The sequence below is a fragment of the Pseudorca crassidens genome, chromosome 12 (genome assembly GCF_039906515.1).
Source record: "Pseudorca crassidens isolate mPseCra1 chromosome 12, mPseCra1.hap1, whole genome shotgun sequence".
NCBI lineage: Eukaryota > Metazoa > Chordata > Mammalia > Artiodactyla > Delphinidae > Pseudorca > Pseudorca crassidens.
The window spans coordinates 17,500,403-17,524,674 of NC_090307.1; the positions used below are offsets into that span (position 1 = coordinate 17,500,403).

The 24,272-nt window shown below is 44.6% G+C and overlaps 1 long non-coding RNA gene across 2 annotated transcripts in view; it reads left to right on the top strand.

Moving 5' to 3' along the window:
- LOC137203256 (uncharacterized) overlaps nucleotides 1–14,438 on the top strand; it is a 15,802-nt gene extending 1,364 nt beyond the window's left edge. The window contains exons 2-3 of one of the 2 annotated variants that reach the window (XR_010933011.1): nucleotides 7,500–7,648; nucleotides 13,484–14,438. This is a non-coding gene — a long non-coding RNA (uncharacterized lncRNA). Of the gene's footprint in view, nucleotides 1–99; nucleotides 293–808; nucleotides 910–7,499; nucleotides 7,649–13,483 lie in introns of those variants that run through there. The other variant, XR_010933010.1, reaches the window with a different exon arrangement.
- The last annotated feature ends 9,834 nt before the right edge of the window (nucleotides 14,439–24,272 follow it).

Genomic DNA, 24,272 nt, shown 5'->3' on the forward strand with positions numbered 1-24,272 from the left:
GAGTTGCTGTCCTGGAGGATCGCAGCAGCTGGGTGCTTATGAGATGCAGGGAGAGTGGTTTTAGGAGTAGAGATTTAAAAGCTTCTCTCCTCACCACAGAGCACAGCCCCGGGCCCCACGGATCAGCACCTGCCCCAGCACCCCAGCAAGGAAGCCCTAAATAGCGGCTGGGCCTTGTGAGCGCTTAAAACCTCCTTGGAATCTTCCGTAATCTCTCCCGTATCTGCTTCCTATGCCCAGTGCATGCTACGCTTCTCTCTAAAAGATGGGTGGTGCCTAGCAGAGTTGTAAGGTGAGCTGTGAGTGTGGAGGGCCCGGCTTCCCCTCCCTTTCCTCCCAGTGTCTGACTCCCAGCACCCTGCACGTAGACAACCAGCATGCCCCAGAGGTAACCAGGACGGAGCAGTTCCCTCTGATTAAACTCTCCATTGCCCACTTTTCTGACTCATCCCTGTGGCCAGGCCTTCAGGATGGGCCACTCAACTTTGCCCTGAAGCTTAGCTTAGCTTAGACCAGGAGCTGGGGCATCACAAACCTCTGTCCATTATAAATGCCCAGAACTCTCTTTTGGAGGAACTTAGGAACCAAGTAAGAGATGCTGCCTCCGAGGGTGGAAGGAAAGCTCACTGCCTAACACTTTGTGTTGCTGTTTCAATTTGTTTTAGCATATTCACATGTTATCTGTTTTAATATACATTGGAAATAAAAGTTAATTCATTTTCGGTCATGCTGTTGGATGCTCAGAAGGCAATCTACATGTTTCTTTAGCTCTGTCCTTTGCAAGTAACTTGTGACGTCTTCCCCCTAGCTTTACCCTTGGCCTGGTCCTCCCAGGACAGTAAGCACTAAGGAAAGAAAGAAGCTGGAGTTGAGAAATCGGCCTTCAGGAGCCTTTTCCAATAAAGCAAGTTGATATTTTCCAAGCTGGCTATGATTTCTTTCTCTCTTGAACTTCTGGTTTTATGGGCTTTGGTGGACCTGATGTTCTGGTCTGTCTGTGGGCTATGAATTCTTCAAAGCAGTGAGCTCCTGGGCTGTAAGCGCCTGCAGATCCAGGACCATGTCTTCTTCTGCCCTGTTTCTGCATACTCCCTGCATACTGTCTATGGAGAGACATGCTTAATAAGTGTTCGAGGACCTAATGAGCTCCCTGTGAAACACGTCTGGCTGTGGACAGCAGCGCACAGAATGCAGCTGTCTTTTTCCATTGGAACAGAGAGTTAGTAATTTTGCACCTACTCAAGATATTTTATATCAAAATCTAAAAATGTAGGTTAAGAGGACACAATCTTTTCCCCATGGAACTTTTTAACTAAGTAAAAATTTTAGAGAAGTCTTACATGTCCACGCATGATGAATACTTGAAGCATATTTTTTGAATAAATACTATTTTTTTTAAAAGAGCTCATATGAATATAGTGTAAAATGCCAAAGGGAATAAGATCTTATGAGAGCTGTCTGGGAATTACACATATTGGAAAAACTCTTCTTGAACAAGAAGTAGAGGGACACACCGTGGAGGCCAGAGTACTGGTTACAGCTCCAGGCTCTGAAGTCAGCAGACTGGACCTCAAACGCTGACTCTGTGACCTTGGATAAGTTGTCAGCATCTCTGTGCTTCAAGCTCCTTATCTACATAACTGAAATAAAAACCTCCCAGGATTTTGGGGAAAATTAAACAAGGCATGTAAAGTCCTAGGTACAGCTCCTGGCTTGTAATAAGCAGTTAATAAATACGAGCTAAACAGCTTGGGCAAGTTGTTAGTGTCTTTCTCTGACCCCATAAATATCCTGCTTCAGAATGCATAGAAAAGGATGTACTTGGTGAGGCATTTTCCTACGGAAAATGACAAAGATCGAGAAGCTCTTTGGTTCTCTTACAGCATTACAGGCTTTCCTGGAACATATGATATGGACTCATTCTGCCTGGATTTAAAAATTGATGTATTACTTATGCTCAGCACACCTCTGCGAGCCCTCTAAGGAAAGTCCTGCTAGGATAATTCCCATATTGCATATGGATCACTGAAGGTCATGTGACGTAAAGGAACCAAATTAGCCAGAAAGTAAACAGGCGCAGGAATCCTATGCCAGGCCTAAGGGTGACAATGGATTGCTCAGTAATTACCAGAGGAAAACATCTTGGGAATGCTGCTTCACAGAGTAACGGCAGCTACTGAATATGGTATTTTTCAGGCCTGGGATTATAGCTACTTAGTAAATTAAAAAATAGGGTACTTTTACAAAATATCACTTTTTCAGATTTCATTGGAAACCAGACCTCTATAGTAGTTCAGGAGGGCAAATACAAGAAATACAGAAATGGAAGACTCCTTTGACTTAATATTTTCTAGGGGAGTTTTTTTTTTTTCTTTTTTGCGGTACGCGGGCCTCTCACCGTTGTGGCCTCTCCCGGACTGGAGCACGAACCCGTGTCCCCTGCATCGGCAGGCAGACTCTCAACCACTGCGCCACCAGGGAAGCCCTAGGGGAGTTGTTATTTTTGGATACAAGTACTTTCCCACTTTTTGTTTGCAAAAAGTACCCACATTTTGCAAACATGGCTCCGTTGCCCTGTGTAGTTCCTCACCAGCCCATGTGTAGTTCCTCACCAACCCATGTGTAGTTCCTCACCAACCCATACCTACCAAGAATAACTTATAGGCACCACTTGGATGGGAAAGCTGGGAGGGATAGTGTCTTTTGTTAGAAATGACATCACTCATTCATTTATTTCTGTTTTTTTTTTCATCAATTCATTAAATCAAATGTGTTGGTTGTCAGACACTCTGATATGCAGACTCAGGGGTTATAAAATTATTCTTGACCTCATAATGCTCATGGTCTTGTGAGGGGAGAGAGGAGTAAGCATTCTGGCAGTACTATGTAACTGGGTTATAAACTGTGTCTGGAGAGGTTGGTGGTGGGGTTCTTCATAGAGGGCAACCTCTGAGCTGGATTTTAAATCATGAGTGGGGTTCATTAGGTAAAGAACTTTAGAAAGGGTGTCCCAAGTAGAGGGAAAACAGGAGGCAGGGAAGATTATGGTGGGCTTGGGGAACAGCAAGAGTGTGAGTTGACTGCCACAAAGAAGAGCCCACGAAGGCTCCTGATGAGATGCCGTATCTTCAGCAGTGCTGTTCAGAACTGTCCAAAGTTTGTAGAGAGGAACCAATCAATCGCATTTGAACTGAATGGGTGTAGGAGCAGCTGGGGTCAGGCCCACAGAGAGATGGAAACAGCGACTGCTCATGTGGACGTCAGCTGATGTGTCCAGTGGCCCGCCAGCCTGTTTTGTGCCTTAATTTATGAATGAAAAAAATTGACCATTTTCTGTTATGAAACATTCTTTTTTTTTTTTTAATTTTATTTATTTATTTATTTATGGCTGTGTTGGGTCTTCGTTTCTGTGGGAGGGCTTTCTCTAGTTGCGGCAAGTGGGGGCTACTCTTCATCGCAGTGCGCGGGCCTCTCACTATCGCGGCCTCTCTTGTTGCAGAGCACAGGCTCCAGACGCGCAGGCTCAGTAATTGTGGCTCACAGGCCTAGTTGCTCCGCGGCATGTGGGATCTTAGGGCACCAGGGAAGCCCTATGAAACATTCTTGAATAAGGCATCATGGAGTTGACTTTTGGAAGGGCAAGTGATCCCTCCAGATGACAGTCCACTGGGAAACTCCCAAAGAGCAGTTTCCCAGTGGACTGTCCCCAAGCCACATGTGATGGAGTTCTTTCTGTACACTGTTGCCTGACTCCTTCATTTCTACTAGGTCTAACAGTGGCCACAGAGGAAAGATCTTGGGGTCCTCTGGATTTCTACCTCCTATTTCCCCACAGAAGATAAATACTTTATGAGTTCAGAGGTGGGAAAAGCCATTGTGGTCAAAGAGAGCTTCATGAAAGCTCTCAGATGGAACTGAAACTAGAAAGATACATGGAAGTTTCCAGAGATGGAGATGGTAACAGGGGCAAGGCAGTCAGGGACAACGAGGCTGAAAAAAGATGCAGAGGCAGAAGAGAGAAAGGCGTGTTGGGGCCAGTGAATAAATAAGCCCCCTTAGAGTAAGGTGAAAACAGCCAACATGTATAGAGCACTTCTTAAGTGCCAGGTGCTTTTTATACATTTTCTGTAACCTTTGCACCGATCTGGTGAGGAAGGTATAATTCTCCTCACTTTATAGCTGAAGAAACTGATGTTAAGGATTTGCTCAAGGTGAAACCTCTTTGACTTTAAAGCCCACCCTTTCTACTGCTGCATACTGCTTGTAAGCAGGTCCAGAGACAGACAGCTGGAAATATGTGCAGGCCTGGGAAGTTTGAAAGCATCATCTTTTGACAGTAAGAACCAGTTAATGCTACTACCATTGAAGATGATGATGATTTCGTCATCTCACTTTTATTGCACACCTGCTGTGTGTTGGGTATTATACTAGGCATTTTACATAACTAATCTCATTCAATCTCCGTTCCATCCCTCTGATGGTATAATGACTGCCGCCATTTCAAGAATGAGAAACTGAGGTTCAAAGAAGTTAAGCAACTTGCCAAGGTCACACAGCTACTGACTTTAATGTGTCCACTGGTATTCCAGGGCCAAGAGGAAGTGGGCTTTAAACCTCCTCCCTTGGTCATTGTGTCTCAGGGCTACTGAGGAAGAGGATGCATACTAGCCTCTTTAAAAAAGCCATTTAATCACAAGGGTTGTGGGGGGGTGCGTGGCAACAAGGAAAAGACCACAGTGATACATCTGAAAGGCGGTGGCCTGCTCTGTGGCTGGGAGAAAACTGAGTAGGGCTGGAGCCTGGGCACAGGGGTGGGGGGGGTGCCCAGCCATCCCGTGGGGACAGTCAGGAGACAGCATCTTATTTTCATTGTATACTTTAGTGCCAGCACAGCACCCAACACAGCTGATGCCCAGTGTGGAAAGAAGGCAAGGAGCTTCTCTGCTCTATAGCATACCTGAGGTGCAGGTTAGGGAGAAGGTCAGTTTCCAGTACTGATTGTAGGGAAAGATCACTCACCTTGAATGGGATGCGCGAGTTGGCTTGCTTACTGAAGAGAACACGTTTAATTAAATACAAAATATAAAGCACAGGAGGGATGCACTGAACAGTGAAACGCCCTCCTACCCTTATCTCCCTAGAGACAGCTACTGTTACCATCCAGAGATGCTCTGTGCATTCATAGGCATTTGAGTATGTATTAATTTTTATTTTATTTTATTCTTTTTAATATATATATTTTAAAATTTATTTATTCATTTATCTATCTATCTATCGTTGGCTGCGTTGGATCTTCATTGCGGTGTGCGGGTTTCTCGTTGCGGTGGCTTCTCTTATTGCAGAGCATGGGCTCTAGGCGCACGGGCTTCAGTAGTTGTGGCTCGCAGGCTCAGCAGTTGTGGCTCGTGGGCTCTAGAGCTCAGGCTCAATAGTTGTGGCACATGGGCTTAGTTGCATGTGGCACATGCAGCATGTGGACTCTTCCTGGACCAGGGATCAAACTCGTGTCCCCTGCATTGGCAGGCGGATTCTTAACCACTGTGCCACCAGGGAAGTCCCCTGAATTAATTTCTAAAACATAAATGCTGAGACCAGTTTGAAATGATTTTTGTTTCAAGGTATTTATCTGTATCTTTTACAAAAGACATTTTGCATAAAATTTTAACACTTCAGATGTTTGCAATGATTACATTTTCCAGAAGCTGAGGAGTTACTCATTTTGCACCTACAGACTTCTCATAAAGCTCAGTGAAGCATCTCTATGTGAAAGGAATACAAGAACTTCAAATAGCCTTTTCTTCAATGAATAAATAAAATATGTTTGGAAAGCCGTCTTAAGGCTTTTTGCGGTCCAATCCCTAGGAAATCGTTGGGAAGAGCTATTACGTTCAATTGTGTTAATCTCCTGGGTCCTTGTATAGAATTTCGACTTTTCAAATGTTTGCAGTGATTACTTTTTCTAGAAGCTAAGGTATTGTACTTGGAGAAGCTACTGCTTCTTGAAAAATAATCTTACAGTTAAGCTTTAAGCTATTCTTATGTCTATTGTGTCTATCGCACTGACTGTGGGTAAGGAAATCATCCATGGTGAGAGCAGCCACAGTGACATTTCCCAGGTACCATCAGGGGAGGTGTTTTTTTAAAAAAATCTCATTTTAGCCTTCATCTTGAGTTTTTGGGCAGTTTTTTGTTCCTTGTGCTGTAGTTGTCAACAACATATCTTTGAGAGCAGGGGGAAAAACACTTTTGTTTGTATATTATTATAACAAAAAGCGACAAAATTTCCACGTAATTAAAAAAAAATGCACTACCACGTGCTGATTTATTGATGAGTACAGCTTCCACAGAGGAAATGGTAGGAATTGTTGAAGGATGGACTGCTAAGTATCCCCTCCCCTGTCTGTGGACCCCCCTCTCCCGATTATAAGCGCATGCCTCTAGCTGAGATTTCTCGTATTGTGTTCACAGGAAATTCACAGGAATAAGTGGTCACTGGACTTCCCAATATTGAAAAACTCAGTCTCAGTAGGGCAGTGGGGGGACTGAGCTACATCATGTTATATACTATGGACCTCCACGTTCTGTGTCATGTTCACAATAATGCTATATGATAGTATTTTATCCCTTGCTGCAGATAAGGGAAAAAGAGACTAAGGGGGATTAAATTACTTGGCCAAGTTCACAGCAGCTATTTTAAAAATGGGATTTTAATATAGGACCTAATGACTGCATAGTTACTCCTCTTTTCACCAATCCTCGTTGCCTTCCATGCCAGAAGCTTAGGGTCTATACACTGGGGCATGAAAGATGCTTCCTCAAAGTGAATATTTCTCATTTAAAAAAGAGTCAAGGATATAGTGTCCACCTTGGCTTCTGTATCCCTTTCTCCTCATGGTCAGCTTTTTACAAGGATGGTTGAACATGAGGAAAGTGGCTTCTCAATGGATGAGATGATCGATGTAAACTTGGGAAGAATCCTTTATATCTTTATTTCAAAATTCTATTTTACTTGGTAGTTTGACATGCAAAGACTCTAAGTCCTGTTGGAGGTGGTGTAAGATGAGGGAGTGTCTAGCTTTGGGTGTCTGTACTTGTGTTTGGAGGAGGGCAATTTTGATGTAAGCCTTTTTTGCAGGTAGAAGAGGTTGGGTGGAGACTTGCAGGCAGATAGAGAATGTAATTACCACCTTCTCCCTAACAGCAACCCGAGTAGAAGGAGCCAGGGCAGACTCAGAGGCGAGAGGGAGGTAACTGATCTTCCCCAGCATCTCTCCGATGCTTACACCTGTTACCTGACACCTGGCTGAATTCCCATGGAGGAGCTTTACTCTTGCTCTGAGTTCAAGCTGCTCATTAGAAAAAAGAAACTCAACCATTATGTATGCCATGTCCTTCACAAAGAATTGTATTGATCTTGTATTTTTCCCAAAGGAAAACGTCCAACAAAAGTGAGTAGAGAGCATGTTGTAATGCTATTTTTCTCCTCTGTGATCATCTAGGATTACAGAAAGCCTCCCAATTGGACCTTAGTCACCATCAACAGGTACCACTGCTCACCTGGGGACAGGTGCTACCTCAAGGGCAATCAGAGTGCGGAGCGCTGAGAAGGTTGCTTCATTTCTTGGAGACTTGGCATGACATATATTAGGTATGTAGGCATATCCAGGTATGACGTAGACTCCAAGGTGGTTACTGAATTCTGCTGGTTTTGGCTTAGATTTTGGACAATGCTTCCCCATCTTCCAGGGGAATTAGGCTTTTCTGACCCTGCAGCATTGTCTGCACTCCCAGATGTCCCCCAGTCTGTTCTCTGCCTTCCCCATTCTCTATGACAATTAGGACTGACAACTAAATGGGGACCTTGTAACATCAAACTTTTGAATCTTTACAGCAGTATCCTTCAACTCTTTAGTTTTATGTTGGATGGCTGTGCATTTAGCAATTTTAGGTAGGATTTGCAGAACTGTGGAAACTTCATCTATCATAGATCTGGTGTAAGACTAGCTGTGAAAAAGTGAGGGTTGCAGACAGCATTAGACCTCTAGACAGTGGCTGTGAGCACTTATCAAAGGATGCTCTCTTTGTGAGCTCAGAGTGGAAAGGGATGCTGGTTCCACGTAGGTCATTACAATTGATAATCGCGATCTTTGGGGCAAAAAACTGACAACCATATAAATCTTACATTTTTACAGCACTTCAATCTTTTTTCAAAGTACTCTCACATCTATTATCCCATCTTGACCTCCCCAGGAAACTGTGAGTTGGGCACAGCAAGTCTTTCTATCCTGATTTCATAGATAAGACACAAGGAGGTTAAATCCCACAGCAAGGCAGAAGGAGACTGAGACTAAACATCCATGTCTGATGTTAAGACTGCTAGTCTCTCCACTACAAAAACCCTCTCCTTTTCTACTCTCTGCAGTCTAGGCTCTACGGTTGAAATCACTTTATTTAGAGCAGTGTTTCTCAACTCGCCCTGCACGTTTAGGTCACCTGAGCAACCATTAATACCAATGCCCAGACCACATCCCAAACCAGCTGCTAATGCAACTGGATCTTGGCAGTAGCTCCCAGGCATCTGTATGTTTTAAGGTGCCTCAGGTGATTCTGATGCACAGTGAGGACCGAAAACCAGTGGCAACCCTCCTGTCAAATTCAGTGGCTTTTCCTTCACTATTAGCCGGGAGCCAATGGATGTTAATTTCTTCTTTAAACTCACTCCTCCTTCCATAAATGACATTCTCTCGGTTCCCTGTTCTTCTCTGAGGGTGCCCTCCCAGTCTTATTTCTTCTTCACCATCTTTATTTTGTCTTCCCAAATTACATGACTTCAACCTCTCTCTTTTCTCTGCATGGTCACACAGGATACAGGGAACAGTGTGAGGGTTTGTGCAAAGGGTCACTTATTTTCAAGGGCTTAAACATTAGGAAGCAAGCCAAACAAGAGCAGAGGCCTCATTCTGATCACTGCTGCAGCTCTAGAACCTAGGACAGTTCTAGAACCTAGGATAGACACATGCCCAATAACTGGATGATCAGCTACTTGACTGAGTCTCGTATCTGCGTATACAGTCCTGACCTGCATTCCAGTCTCGTCCCTCTAATGCCATCTCTTGGATGTGCCATCTTCTTAAACCTAACTTGTTCGAAACTGAACACATCATCTTCTTTCCTCCTACAAACTAGTTCTTTTAAATGTTTCCCAACCATTTCGTCACTCCCAAGGGCCTCATCCTTTTCATCCTGTAAATCAGCCTTGAATCTTCTTCCTCCTTTACCTAGGCTTACATCATGGTCACCCCATTTGGCTGACACTGCCCTGCCCGTAGCTCTGGTAGGGAAGCAGTTCGAGGCTGTGCTCTGTGCACTGACTGGAGTAGAAGTGGGTCCACCCATCCACTGGCTGGTTGCCCCTACGGTGACCAAGGAGAAAGGCTCTCAGTTCCCTTGGAACGTGGAGGGAGAACATGGGGAACATTGACTGGAAGAGACTGAGGAGCTACCAGAGTGACTTTGGCAGCCAACTTGCATGGACACTGAATGGCTTTCTAGGTTTGGTTCTATGTCCTGTGAATCCTTTATAGACATTCTATTTTCTTAAGATCTGCTGGCATGAACTTCTGTTCTGGTAATACCCATAATCAATTATATCAGTGTTAGTGGTAGTATTTCTTCCTTTGAAAATTGTATATTTTTTTCAATTTGCCTCTTCCTTTCTTTTTGTACCACCTAACCAAATTCCTAACCATCTCCTACCTGAACCAGGTAATCACTTTCTAGCAGGTGTACTTGAACCTTCTTGTCTCCTTCAACTCATCTTATTTGCTGTCACTTCTGCCTAGACTTCCTACTTCAGTGTAAACACATGGGGAGCTTATGCTTGTCCCTTTGGAAATCTTTCTCAAGATTAAGGAGAACGAATAGTCCAGGGACTGAGTAAAAGAACGGGTCTGGAATCAGCCTGCCCGGACTTGAATCCAGAGGCCAGTTAACTAACTTGGTGACCTGGGAAAAGCTATTTAACTTCTCCATGCCTCAGTCTCCTTACTCAAATGGGAAAGAGTGGTACATACGTCATAGGGCTATTGAAGGGATTAAATGAGTTAATTATGTAACGCACCAGGCTCTGTGCTGGGCATACAGTAAATATCAAGGTATCTTGGCTTTGTTATTGGCATCTCCTCTGAGAAAGCATCCCCAGTTTCCTGTTCATTCCCCACTCTCTACCAAAGAGTTAGAATTAGGCACTTGTTTTCTCTGTTCTCGTCAATGATATATTTTCCCATTATTTTATAGGCTAGCAATCTTTTGCGTTCTGCATTTCACAATGGTCATTACACTGAAATTTGGCTAACTATGCACCTTCTACCTAATAACCTCAGAATGGCGTGAGATTCTTGGCTGGTACCTGGAATAGGCACTTTGGCAAACTCCCCAACCCTCATCTCCTGCTCAAGAACAATTCTCGATGAGTCTAATCTCACTATGGTGATTTCATTCTCTTGCCACATTTGGCTTTGCTCTGGCCAATAGGACATGAAAGGAAGTGTCTGGGAGAGTTTCTGAGAAAGATTACCTCTGTTTTAAAATGAGACCTGAGGGAAAAGCAGTCACTCTTCTTCCCCTGGACATTGTCATGTTTGTCATGAGGTTTGGAATGGTGGCAGCCACCTTGTGACCATGAGGGGAGATAGCTGAGGACAAATCTAACACTGGGGATGATAAGGTAGAAAGTCAGAAGGAACCGGGTCCTTGAGGATATTGCAAGGAATTGATTTAACTGATCTAGCAGCTTCCCTTTACCAGGACCTCTAGCTATATGTGAAAATAAATCTTCTTTACTGTTTAAACCAGTTGAGTCTGGGCTTAATTTGACCAAAGGCATCTTAACTGACATAATGCCATGCCACATTGTTTAAACTCTGATGTTTATTTTTTTAAAAAAATCTGGTCCCTCCTCTGATGTCCCTGGGACCTCCTAAAGAGAGACTTTTGAAGTCTTAAAGAGAGGCAGTAGTGCTAGATGAGGCCAGTGTTTCATTACCCATGGGAGAAGATGAAGGAAAGACTGAAAGAGAGAAAGGAAAATAAAGGGGAGTGGGGAGAAGAGAGTGAAGTGGCTCTGCACAGCTCCCTGCCCCCACCCAACCTATGTGAAGGACAGAAGCTCCCCAAAGTTTCTTCCTTTTTTTTTTTTTTGTGGTACGCGGGCCTCTCAGTGTTGTCGCCTCTCTCGTTGCGGAGCACAGGCTCTGGACGTGCAGGCTCAGCGGCCATGACTCACGGGCCCAGCCGCTCCGCGGCATGTGGGATCTTCCCGGACCGGGGCACGAACCTGTGTCCCCTGCATCGGCAGGCGGACTCTCAACCACTGCGCCACCAGGGAAACCCCCCAAAGTTTCTTATAAGGACCCCCAGGGGCATAGCCCGACACCTCCCCTACATGTGGACTCAACTCTTCCTTTCTGGCTAGCCAGCTCTTGTCAGTAACCTGCCAAAATAACATAAAGCATCAGGTTAATTTCCCCCTTACTTTCACTTAAAGAATTTTATGCTCCTAATACATTCCTCCAAAGCATCTTTGAGCTCATCTGAATAGCAGGCCTTTACCCACTCTTTATGTAATGAGAACATACTCTGTGCCCAAGTTCCATGCTCTGGGGATCTAGTGGCGAACGACACGCACAAGGTCCCACTCTCATGGTGCTAATACTGTGGGAGCATATGGTGCTAAGTGCGATGTAGAAACTGTAAGAGGAGATGTGATAAAGGGTGTGAGTTTAAGCTGATGCCTAGAGTAGAGCAAAGAGCCAGCCAGGCGTTCCAGGAATAAGGAACAGCAAGTGCAATGGGCCAGGGGTCAGACTTAGCTTCGCTTGTTTGTGGAACGGAAAGGTTGGTGTGGTTGGGAACGTGGTGAGGGTGAGGTTGGCACCAGATCCGTAGGCCCCTGTAGCATGTGGAGCTGGACTTTATCCTGGGTGCAGGGGGAAGCCCTTGGGTGGTCTTAGCAGTGGAGCAGCAGGATTAGATGTGTCATTTTGGAAGCCATTCCTGATACCACGTGAGGAATAGTTAACAGGACAGGGACAGGGGTTGAAGCAGGGAGAACGGTTGGGAGCCCAGCACAGTGGTCCAGAGGAGAAGAGGATGGTTGATGAGAGGACTGGGGTCCCTGTGTTCACAGGGCTCATTGTCTGGTTGGGGACCTAGATAAACAAACTGGACATTCTGATAGAGTATGTGCTGCAGTAGGAAAGCTTACAACCCGGCATCCTGCTGTTTCTCTATTACACCTCCCGGTTCTGTGGGGACCTGGTTTGTAGGGGACCTAGTTTGGCAAGAGGCCCAGGGGCTGAGCAACTGGAAAGCAAGTTTCTCCTTCTAGTAGGGAGGGAAAGAACTCAGCTTCTTCAAGCATGTGTGAGGCACATTTTGTGCTTTTTGATGTGCACATGCCTTGACTTTCAAGTGAGATTTTAGGTCTTTTGCAGTAAGTGATGCTTTTTACTTTTTGTAACCTAAGTGGAAGCTGGTATGTGTTAACCGTTCAATAAATACTAGTCAGTGTTTGTCAGTGATTCCTGCACTCAGTCGAGAGATGATAAGAGAGTCTGGACCTTACTAGAAAAGGAACTCAGTCAAGGTCCCAGGAGGAAACAGCAGATAAAACCAAACGAGGCATTTGAAGAGAGTTTCATAAAGGTGTGGGCAGGGATTAGGGAGACGAGTAAGGGATGTGAAGCACCACAGGGCTAACGGCCGTGGGGAGCTCTTACTCCCCTCCTGAAGGGCAGGAGAGCAAGGGGCCACCAGAACCCAGGGAGGGTGGGTGATGAGGAAGCCAGCCTGCAGGAGCCGTGGCCTCCAGTGACCAACTCTTGGCAAACAACTGCCTGACTTCATGCTGTGCCCAGTCTCTGGTCTCCAGCTGGGGTCTTGCCTTAGCTGAACCTAAAGCCAGAAGGCAAGTGAACCCACAGATGCACTCCAGATCCAGGCCCGCATCCCTGGGCACGAAGCAGAGTGGATCAGAGTGGAGAGTGGCTGTGGAGGTGCAGACAGAAGACAGCTGACACAGGAAACGTGCCCCTTCCCACCTCCCTTCCTTTTGTAGCACCGACTTTAGAACGGCAGGGACTGTGTTTTGTTAGAATCAGAGTAAAGCCGTCATCCCCATCGTCATCATCATCATCATTCCCATTTACACAAAAAGGACCCTGAACAGTTCAAGGTAATGCGATGCATCAGGACAGAGCGAGGATAATATCGGAAGCCTTGGGACTCCTGGTTCAGAACTTCCCACCACCGCACCCAGCATTTCCCCAGCCATCCTGCTCTTGTCGCCGCATGGATGTCTCATCTTCATCTTCATAGTTAACCCACCTCCTGCCTGGCAGGTCACCACAGAGGACCCTGTACTACAGAGTCCCCCGAGTCTGCACACCAGGCAGCTATTTGCGATTTTGTCTTTGTACCACAGGCAGCATCACTCTAAGCCCCTGGAAACTGGGAGCCCAGGAGCCACACCAGGTCCTAATGAAATTCCAAGGCAAGGACGGTAATGACCAAGGAGCTACCTGATCGGAATGGTCTCTCCTCTCAGCAAGCGGGACACGGTGTTCTGTGGCCGTGCCCGCTGCCGGCCAAGGCTGCCTTCCAGGAGAGACTCCTCCCGGGCATGTGCAGGGGGTCGGCCTCAGCGGGCGTGGCTCCATTGGTTTTGAGGTGAAGGGGCTATTTTCTAGGCTTTCATCCTAAGAACTGTAAAATGGAGACAACATGGGACTTCACTCAACCCTGTCTGTTAGAAATAGTGACAATTCTTGAATTAAGAATTAAGAGCATTTAGGAGAGTGGCCTAGTAATAACAAATGACAGGCTAATATTTATTGTGTTGATTGTGTCAGGCACTATTCTAAGCACTTTTTCATGTGTCATCTAACTGAAGTTTTTCAACTTTATGCCGGAGGTGTGGGTATTATTCGGGTGGTCCATCTGTATTTCCCGGGTCCTTTCATCTGCATCCACTCCTGTGGTTGCCTGGCACACCTTCTCCTCTCTCCCTAAGCCTCTGCACCACCTTCCTCATTCTCGCTCTCACCCGATGACTTCTCTGAGAAACGAAAAGCAACCAGAGCAGAGCTTCCGCACCTGCATATCTTCTACCACCATGTTGCGTCAACACGATACCATCTACCCTCCCTCTCATCCATTCCCCTGGACGAGCTGCAGCCCTGGAACTTGTGCACTAGACTGTCCCTGGCCTCGCCTACTCCAGGGCAGTGGTTCAGCCCTGCTCCTCTCCTGCATCATCAAAATGTTGCTCTCTGCTTGTTCCCTCCCAGCAGCCTGCCAACACACTTTAATTTCTCCTACTTTAAAAAATTCGTCTCTTCACAGATGTAGAGAACAAACGTATGGACCCCAAGGGGGGAAAGCGGCTGGTGGGTGGTGGTGGTGGTGGGATGAATTGGGAGATTGGGGTTGACATGTATACACTAACATGTACAAAATGGATAACTAATAAGAACCTGCTGTATAAAAAAATAAATAAAATTCAAAAATTAAATAAAAGTAAAAAAAAAATTCGTCTCTTGACTCCATTCACTCGTCCAGCTGCCACCCCAATTTTCTGTCCTCTTTTTTTTATTATACATTTATTTATTTTTGGCTGCTTGGGTCTTCATAGCTGCGCAGTCTTTCTCTAGTTGTGGCGAGTGGGGGCTACTCTTGGTTTTGGTGCACGGACTTCTTACTGTGGTGGCTTCTTTTGTTGCAGAGCATGTGCTCTAGGCATGCGGGCTTCAGTAGTTGTGGCACGCAGGCTCAGTAGTTGTGGCGCATGGGCTTAGCTGCTCTGAGGCATGTGGGATCTTCCTGGCCCAGGGCTCGAACACGTGTCCGCTGCATTGGCAGGCGGATTCTTAACCACTGAGCCACCAGGGAAGCACTTCTGTCCTCCTTTATAGCAAGACTCCTTAAAAAGAGTTGTCTGTCCTTTTCTTAGAAAACTTTGTTGAGGAATAATTGACAAGTATAATTGTATATATTTAAGGTACACAACGTGATGATTTGACATACATATACGCTTGGAATGATTGCCAAGATCAAGATAATTGATATACCTATCAGCTTACATAGTTAACATAGTCAACTTCCTCTCCCCTCTCTTTGTGGTGAGAATGCTTCAGATCTACTCTCAGCAACTCTCAAGTATACAATTCCTTACACTTAACAGTGGTGTTGTATACTTGAAAAAAGTTATATGCTTTGATGTCTCCCATTCTCCCCAGAACCCACTCTAATCAGGCTTTCCTATTGCTAAATCGAAGGGTCCATCTTTAGTCCTAAGCTTACTGGGCCATTATCATCATTTGACATGGACGATCACTCCCTGCTTGGAACACTTCATGCTCCTGTGAGTTTTCCTCCTTCCTCACTGATTTTTCTTTCTTGGTTCTTTGCTGGATTCTCCTCATCGTCCTAATATCTCAACTGCGGGGAACCCCAGAACTCAGAACTCAGACTACTAACTTGTATCTACACTCATTCCCTGGATGGACTAAACCCAGTCTCATGACCTTCAATACCTACATGTGCTGACAATGTTCAAATTTACGTTTCCAGCCTGCACCTCCTCCTATATTCCTGGCTTATTTCTCCTCCGTAACACTCATCACCATCTACAGATTTTACTTATTTGTTTATTTTCCCACAGTCACATGTAAACTCTGGGAGGGAAGGGATAATTTTTTAGAACTTTGTATTATGAAACATTTCAATTATACAATAAATCCCTTATATCCATCATCCAGCTACGATAATCACCAACTCCTGCTGAATCTTGTATCATTTACACCATCCCTCCAACCCCACTGGATTAATTTGAGGCAAATTACAGCCATCATACCATTTAATCTATAAATACTTCCATATGTATCTCTAAGATATACGAACACATAAAATACAACTATAGCAATTCCTTAATACTGTTGAATATCCAGTCAGTGTTCAAATTTCTCTAATAGTCGCAAATGATTTTTTAAATTGTAAAAATATACATTACCTAAAATTGACCATTTTAATAATTTTGAAGTGTGCAGCCTGGTGGTATTAAGTACACTTACATCGTGCAGCCATCACCCTCATCCTTCTCCGGAACTTTGTCATCATTCCATCTGAAACTCTGTACCCATCAAACACACAAGTGACTTCTTACTAGTGTGTTTGTTTGTATCAGAACATGTAAGATCCATAGATTGCATGGGATTATTTCTTTTCAGTTCATAGGTTCCCCCTCCCTCTTTCTCACCCCTCTCACTTGGTAATTTTTGTTGAAGAAACTGGGTGGTTTGTCTTGGATCTTGCTGGTTATATTCCCATCATGTCATTTAACATGTTCCTCTGTCCCCTGTATTTCTTGCAAGCTGGGAGTTAGACCCAGAGGCTTCTTCAGATTCAGGTTTGGGCTTTGGCTGTTTGCCAGCAGTACTTCATTGGTGCTCTGTGTCAGGAGTCACGTGGTGTCCGGTTATCTCTTCTGTGGGGTGTGAGCGGGCATTGACGATCATGCCCAGATTTATGGACTCAGTGGGCATTGTAAGATGGTGATATTTTATCATTTCTTTTCTTTACTTTCCAGAACATTCCTGTAGAGTGAAACATCCCCGCATCAACTGTTTTTTTTTTTGCGGTACGCGGGCCTCTCACTGTTGTGGCCTCTCCCGCTGCGGAGCACAGGCTCCGGACGTGCAGGCTCAGGGCCATGGCTCACGGGCCCAGCCGCTCCGCGGCATGTGGGATCTTCCCAGACAGGGGCACGAACCCGTGCCCCCTGCATCGGCAGGCGGACTCTCAACCACTGCGCCACCAGGGAAGCCCCCCGCATCAACTCTTGAGTTACCTTGAGATACAGCTCATTTAGGAAAGTTGAATTAAATGCTTGATTTTTTTCAGTTTTCAGAATAATACATCTAGCATCATCATAATGTGGCCATTTGGAAATTCCCATGAGTATGAACTGATGGAGTTTTACAAATGTGATGCGCTTCAATCCATTGCCAGCATTAGTCTTATTGATGCTGTTCCTCAGCTAGTGGAAGCCCCTTCAGTTTGGGTCCCAAGATCTTTTGACAGGACTTCGGATGGCTGCCTTGTTTTCTGGGGTGACACGATGATCCAGACTCATCTTGTACATATTCTGACCTGGGATCTTTATCTGTTTTGTTCGTTGCTGTATCCTCAGCATTGTTGTATGTGCCAGAATAGTGTCTGGTGCACAGCAGGTGCAAAACGAATACTTGTTGAATGAACGCATCCATCCCCATTTAATAAGGAAGCAGGCTGAGATAGTTGGGGCTTGTTCACAGGCGTGCAGCAGCGCATGGGAGAGCAGGGTTTGGACTGAGGGAGTCTGCTTTCTGACTTTGTGTTCTTAACTGCAACACAGATGGTCACTCACTGGGCCTTAAGATGGGCCAGAATGAAAATACAAACTGGTCAGGAAGGTGTGGCACACATTCATGAATGGTCAGTCCAGAGGGACTCCTGTTTCCGTGGTCATCCCCCAGCACTGTTCTCTACAGGGACCTCACATTCACTGTGCACCGAAGTGGACACTGATGCGTGTGATTTTCTTTGCACTTCGCAGCAACCCTGAGAGCTATAGTATCTGAATTTAACAGACGAGATAGCTGTGCCTCAGGGGGTGAAGTGGCTTTCTCTGGGTCACACAGCCAGAAGGTGGAAAAGCCAGCACTGGAGTCCAGGCCTGATTCAAAGCGGCGGCATGTTCTTCCTGTGCTTTCCTGTTTCCAGCAGACTTTGGGACAGGATATTCATTAGGGCCGCCCCTTAAGGCATATCTTATTAAATGTTTGGAGACATTTAGCCCCTCTGCTGGGAGTCTTATTTCCCCCTATCCCACATGTCAGTGTCCTGCCCATCCTTCAGAGACTGGCTTAGACCGCAGGACCTCTCCGCTTTTCTGTCATCGCCCTGTGGTCCATCACTTCTCTTGCTTCCTGGCTGCTCCAAATCTGAGTTCTGGGTAGCGGAGGGCAGTGGAGATGGAGTGCTCCGGAGAGCAGACTCTGTGCTCTGGCTGGCCCACCATACCCAGCACAGGGCCAGTGCAGAGCGGTCACTTAGGCACTTGGAATTGTTGTAGAACGTGTAGCTGGTCCTTCGAGTTGAGGGCGATAGTTAATCCTCTCATCTCTTCTTCCCACTGTCAGACACATTCATCCAGGTGACAAAGACATTCCTGTCTGAGATTAATGGCTGAAAAGAAGCACAGAACCTCAAACAAAATTTAAAGAACAAAAGAGTAACAGACAACGAGGTTGCTTATAGCTGTGGCCTCCAACCTGGATTGTACCAGAGAATTGGCTGGAGAAAGAAACATTAGATCTTTTATTTGTATTTAATTTTCAACTCATCCTTCAAAGATGCCTATTTTTGAATACGCTTTATAATGTACAAATATATAGGTACCATTGTATATAATTTATAAGTTTTTAGATACACATATATTAAGAGTGCATCTAACATATTTACTAACAGAGATGAATGATCAAAAAACTTTGGAGACCACTGATTTTTGGAAATTCCTGGCTGAAACCATCAGGAAAATTCCAGGCTGTCCCTCCTGGAGTAGAGGGGGAAGGAAACATGATTCTAAGGCATCAGTGCTTTGAGCAAATGTTTTTGCAAAATATGCTGATAGTTGGTTTTTCCCAAGGGCCCAAATAGCTGGGTTGGCTTCTCTCTGGGGAGGTGGGTCAGCTTCTGCCTGGACCAACATTAGTGGGAGATGCCAGCCCTTCCCCACCGGAACTGAACACCTGGTGCCCCTGGAGAGACAACCGGCACAGGTATCGGGGCTGCTGGCTGCCTGCCGCGCGGTTTTGCCACCACACCTCTCCCAGCAGCATCCCAGTTCGTAAGTTGTTCTTTTGTTGCTCTGCTCAACCCTCTGCCCCACCCTACCCCATTTTTCATCTCTCCAGCTGCCCTAGGTGTTCTCTTTGGCCAGATTTATCTACATACAAATGTTGGGGGGAGGGGTCTGGCCAGGGTGTCCTGATCCAACATTGTCCCCTGGGCACTGAATTTTGGGAGGTGGTGTCAGAAATGCCCCCTCCTCTCTGGTGCTGGGAAGTAGGGTTCTGTGGGTCTAAGGACAGCAACAGGGCGTCCTTTAGAACTAAGGGGGGGGTGTGTGTCTGGGTTGAAGGAACTGCCAAGGCTGTGAGCCTGAGAGACGACCAAGTATAAATGCAGGAGTGACAACTGGGGACCAGAAGCAGATGCTGAGAGCCAGCACAGAGGGTGGGGGGAGGAGTCCTGAGGGACCCCCTGCTTCGCTGACTGAGCTATGTGTACCCTCCATGGGAGGTGTCGTATGTGCTGGGGGTACTTAAAGCACAAGAGAAATGCATTTTCCTGGGGTACCAATTTTACTTGAAGAATGAGGGAAAGATTTTTACACTAAAATAAATATGGAAAGAGTATGGAATAAAGTACAAAAAGCACATGCATTTTAAAGGTGAAAACAGATTTTTCCTGCAGATCTTTTTATGCCTCTTCCCAGACCCCAGAGGATTTGCCTCCCTGGCATCTGCTTGTGGGAAGCACTGCACCAGAACATCTGCCCGTGGGTCTGTTTGGTGTGAAGGGCCAGAGGCGGAGACAGGCCGTCTTCTGCCCCAGGATGTGAACTCGAGAGGAGCTGCCCTGGCCTCCCACCAGCAGCCCAGGCCGTGAGCAGAGCCTGGGCGTCAGGGTCAGTCTTTGCCAGGGAAACCCGATCCCACCCAGGCGTGTGGTTTCAGTCTCACCTCTCTGCAAGCAGCTCTTGCTTCTTGGTGTCACTTGGCCAGGGAGCTGGAACTAGGGAGAAGTTTCCACTGTGTCAGAGCCAGGGCCTTTTCTAGGGGAGGGAAGAGTTCTTTCTAGAGAGGGTCAGGGCTGCTCATTGGGCTGTAGAATCACTGAAGGTCAGAGCAGTGAGGACCTGATAAATCCTCTGCCTAACGCCATTGTCACGTAGGAGCCTCCTGGAGCCTAGGGAAGCAGTTGGCTGGTTAGTGGCAGAGGCAGATTCACAATAACATCTTTTTTTTTTTAATTAAAAAAATGTAAATTGTATTGTGATAAGAACACTTAATATGAGACCTATCCTCTTAGCAAAGTTTTAAGTGTACGAATACAGTATTGCTATCTTTAGGCACAATATTGTACGGTAGATCTCTAGAACTTATTAATCTGGCATGACCGAAATTTTATGCTCATGGGTTAGCAACTCCCCAGTTGTCTCTCCCTCCAGCCTCTGGCAACCAGCATTCCTTTCTTTGTTTCAATGAGTTTGACTATTTTAGATACCTCATATACGTGGAATCATATAGTATCTGTCCTTCTGTAACTGGCTTATTTCACTTAGCATAATGTCCTCAAGGTTCATCCATGTTGTCACTTATTACAGGATTTCCTTCTTTTTAAAGGCTGAACAGTATTCCATTGAATATACTTGCCCCAGTTTCTTTATTCATTTGATGATGGGCAGTTAGGCTGTTTCTATATCTTGACATCGTGAATAGCGCTGCTATGGACATGGGAGTGCTAATATCTCTTTGAGATCCTGATTTCAATTCTTTTGGATGCATACCCAGAAGTGGGATTGCTGGATCGTATGGGAGTTTTATTTTTAATTTGGGGGGAACCTCCATGCAGTTTTCCATAGTGGCTACACAATTTTGCATTCCCACCCACACTGCACAAGGGTTCTAATCTCTCTGTATCCTCCACAGTGCTTTTTGTCTTTTTTTTTTGATAATAGCCATCCTAACAGATGTGAGTGATATCTTCCTGTGGTTTTTATTTACATTTCTGTGATGATTAGTGACATTGAACATCTTTTCAATACCTGTTGTCCATTTGTGTGCCTTTTTTGGAGAAATGTCTGTTCGGGCCCTTAGCCCACTTTTAAATCAAGTTATTAGGTTTTTTTGCTGTTGAGTTATAGGAGTTCTTTATATATTCCGGAAATTAACTCTTTCTCAGATATATGGTTTGCAAACATTTTCTCCCGTTCTGCATGTTGCCTTTCCACTCTTTTGATTATTTCCTTTGCTGTGCAAAAGTTTTTCAGTTAGATGTAATCCCACTTGTCTATTTTTGCTTTTGTTGCTTGTGCCCTTTGTGTCATATGCATGAATTTGTTGTTAAGATTAATGTCGTGAAGATCGTCCCCTATATTTTCTTATAGGAGTTTTGTAGTTTCACATCTTACATTTAAGTCTTTAATCTATTTTGAGTTGAGGTTTGTGTATGGTATTAGATAAGTGTCCAATTTCATTATTTTCCATGTGGATATCCAGATATCCCAACATCATTTGTTGAAGAGACTATCTTTTCCCATTGTGTATTCTTGGCATCGTCATTCCAGGGCTGTTTGCACTTCTCCAAGGCCTTTCATTTGAGAGTAATTAAAGGGTCCATCTGCTCCAACAAGGCAGTGGTCAGAATTTCCTAGAAGAGTCTTTGCTAGAGATTTGTCATAATGAAAAGTGACTCATAGAAAAATATATGCGCACGGATCTTTATAGCAATGTTATGGGAAAAGTAAAATAGAGACAAATCAAAAGGCAGATTGGTTTTATCCATTATGTAACAACCTTGCAATGTAATAATTTATGTCATTCAAAATATTCTTGGGGAAGAATATGCACCAGCTTAGGGCGTCAGTGACAAATACAGGGTCAGTGGAAACAGTGATGTGATCCTCTGGATGCTGGACTGTGGGTGGTTTCTACTTTCTTTAGAACTTTCTGTATTTTTCAAGTTTTCTGCAATGAACACTAATTATATTACTTTCAAATTATTTTACCTTTTAAAATAAAAGCGAGATGTCTCTTTGACTGACTATAGTTACTACTTAATGAAAGTTGCCAATGTGTTCTATAATTTCTGAGTTCATTGGGTAGCCCACATCTTACCTCTAGTTTGATTTTTCTTTTTGCTGAAAAACACCTGTTAAGTGATTTATGCAGAGAGGGGGTGTGGGTGGTAAAAACTAATTATTCATTTTTTGTACACTTAGGATGTGTTTATTTTGCCCTTGCTCTTTCTTGATCATTTAGCAGAGTACATATTTTTTGTTACATTTTCCTTCAGCACTTTGAGAGATATTGTCCTGCTGTCTTACGGCATCCATTGCTGCTGTTGAAAAGATTGAGGTCAGTTTAGTGAGCATATTTTTGTAGTTAATCTCTCTCTCTCTCTCTCTTTCTACCTTCATCTCTCTCTTACAGCTTTTATGATTTTGTCTTTAATATCCTATAGTTTCACTATGCTGTGTCTAAGTGGAGATTTCTCTTTGTTTATTCTGCTTGGCAATTGGTATATACCCTCAATTTGAGGATTCATCATCTCTCACCAATTCCTAGCCATGTCTTCTTTGGATATTGCCTTGCCATCAGTTCCTCAGTTCCCTTCTTCTAGAAGTTTGAGCACATGTATACTTGAGTCTTTCAATTTATTCTCTAAGTTTCCTCACTATTTAAAACAATTGTTTAATTGAGGTAAAATTTATATACAGAGAAATGCATAGACATTAAGTGTACAATTGGATAAATGTATGCACCTGTATAACCACAACCCCCATCAGGACTTGGAACATTTCCATCACCAAGAACATTCCCTTATGCCTCCATCAAGAAATTCCCACCTCTCATAGACACTTGTTCTGATTTTTTCCACCATGTATTAGTTTTCCTGTTCTTGAACTCTTTATAAATGGAATCATGCAGAATACAGTTTTTGTGCGTGGTTTCTTTCACTCAAAATATTTTTGAGATTCAATCATGTTGTATGTACCAGTAGCTCATTCTTATTTATTTATCTATCTATTTATTTATTTTAGTCAGAGTAATACTTCATCATAGAAAAATACCAGAATTTGATAAATCTATTTTCTTCCATCATCTGGGGAGAATGGGGTCCATTCTATTGAGTACTTTTTTCCTTGAATATTAGTCATGTAAAATCAGGAAAAAAGCTATTGAAGTCAACACTGTGTCACTTCCACCTCTCATTTCCTCACTCTCTACCCCCTGTTAGTACCTAATGTTCTTCTCTTACCCAGCTCTTGAGTGTCTCCCCTGATCTCCCCTGTCACCTAGCTGGGGAGAAATATGATTGCATCATTCACTCATATGAAATATTGGGGAATGTGGTAGATAGAATAATGCCTCTCCCCAAATGTCCATATCTTAATCTTCAGACCCTTTGAATCTGTTACTTTATAAGGCAGAAATAACTTTGCAGATATAATTCATTTAAGGATTTTGAGATGGGAAGATTATTCTGGATTATGGGGTGGGCCCAGTGAAATGACAGGAGTCCTCATAAGAGGGAAGTTAGATGGTCAAAGGCAGAGAAGGAGACAAAGGAAGCAGAGTCAGAAAAGGCGATGTGATGATGGAAGCAGAGAGACAGAGACAGAGGCAGAGACAGAGAGACAGAAAGAGACAGAGACAGAGATTGGAAGGTGCTATGATGCAGTTTTCAAAATGAAGGAAGATGGCCATGAGTCAAGGAATGCAGGCAGCTCTAGAAGCTAAAAATAGCAAGGAACAAATCCTTTCCTAGAGCCCCCAGAAAGAAGGCAGCCCTGCTGACCCACTTTAGACTTCTGACCTCTAGAACTGTGAGAATAAGTTTGTGTGGTTTTAAGCCATAAGTTTTTGGTAATTTGTTACAGCAGCAAGAGGAAACCGGTGCAGGGACAGAAGGTTTGACCTCCCTAGAAATGTTTGAAATCCGAAGAGACCCAAAGGAGAAGAGTATTACTTAATTCAAATGAATGACTCTGTAATGGTGGGTTTCAGCCACACAGGTGGCCGCCATACCTTACCTACAAGGCCTGCATCTGGGACGTTCTTCACGCGTTGTAATGCCTACACCTCCTTCATCAATGCCATTGTTTTGGAATATGGCTTTATTTCTCTAAGAAGGCTCCTTCCTTAATGCTATTGAGCTGGGAGGGTCCTAGCACTGGGGTAGGTTTTAATTTATTAGCATCCAGACAGATACAGTGAAGGGAATGGGCTGTGAAACTATGAGAGGTTCTCAGCCTAGAGGCTGGAGGCCTTGTGGGGCCCTGGACACCTCAGAGGGGATGCCAGGTTGGTGGAAGGAGGCACCCAAGTCCTCAGCTTCATCCGTTGAGGTCTCGCCCTTCAGCCCTACAGGCCTAGCGAGGTCAC